The sequence below is a fragment of the Pygoscelis adeliae genome, unplaced genomic scaffold (assembly GCF_000699105.1).
Source record: "Pygoscelis adeliae isolate BGI_AS28 unplaced genomic scaffold, ASM69910v1 Scaffold6, whole genome shotgun sequence".
Lineage (NCBI taxonomy): Eukaryota > Metazoa > Chordata > Aves > Sphenisciformes > Spheniscidae > Pygoscelis > Pygoscelis adeliae.
The window spans coordinates 1215123-1216218 of NW_008825075.1; positions in this window are offsets into that span (position 1 = coordinate 1215123).

Consider the following 1096-nt stretch of genomic DNA (forward strand, 5'->3'; position numbering starts at 1 on the left):
GACTAGGGAAGTGCAGGCTTTTCCAAGCGCACAGTGATTTGCAAGTGAATGCTGTGGGAGGGTACAGCAAACGAGAGCTTTTTTGTTAAAGCCTGTCGCCCTCCCTTCGCTGACAGAATGGTTCTCTGTTTTTGAAGCCTAAGGTAATCAGCCTCATCTGCTTAACTTGTCGTAATAATAAATATTGAAAACACCACCACTTTTCGTGGTGTATTTTTCTTGATTAAATGTAACCACTTTCCAATACCACCAGTGATCTTACAGCAATGTTTATAAAATTTATATATATATCTATATTAAAAAAAAAAATAGCATGGTGCCAAGTTAAATTACAACCTCAGAGGGCTCAGATGAAACCACAGAGAGTGTTTTTTTCTTCATTGAACTGCTTATGCTATTAGATTAGAAACATTTTCCCCCGTACTTCACCAGTTTTATGTTAATATAAAACAAGACATGATCATATAATATTAGGTATTTTCACATTTCCATAGGTTATCCGAAAAAAATGTCAGCATCACTACTAATCCCCCATTAATATTTTTTCCCCGGTTGATACTTGCGATGCCTGTTTTTATTTTATTTCAGTCACTGTATTTGGACTTCACATTTTGCAATGTGTTTCTTTTCATCAAGTTAATCTGCATTGGTTTCATGTTTCTAATACAGCAAATTGGACTTAGCACAATCCTCCTTGGATGATATCTAGTCCAATCCTTTCATTGTGATGCTGTAGAGGGTTATGTGTACATTAGTTAGGAGAGATTTAACAAATAATCACAGAAGATTAAACCAATGGATGTCAGTATTGCTCTACCTGAAAAGTGTCATAAGGGATTTTCTTTGGTTGTAAAAAAGTCTTCCTAAAAAAAACCCAACCAACAACAAATTCCCTTAAAACAGGAGCTGAAAAATGTTGTATTTGGGAGTGAGGAAGAAAGTAATAATGAAAACTATTTCATTATGAGAAATTCTAATACAGGAGTAGATAGATCACTGGGTGTTGTTAGTTAGCACCGAACAGCTTATTTTGCTTGTTTTCAGCTGCTAACTATCAGTTGAAAAGACAATAAAAAAAGAAAGGCAAGATCCTTAC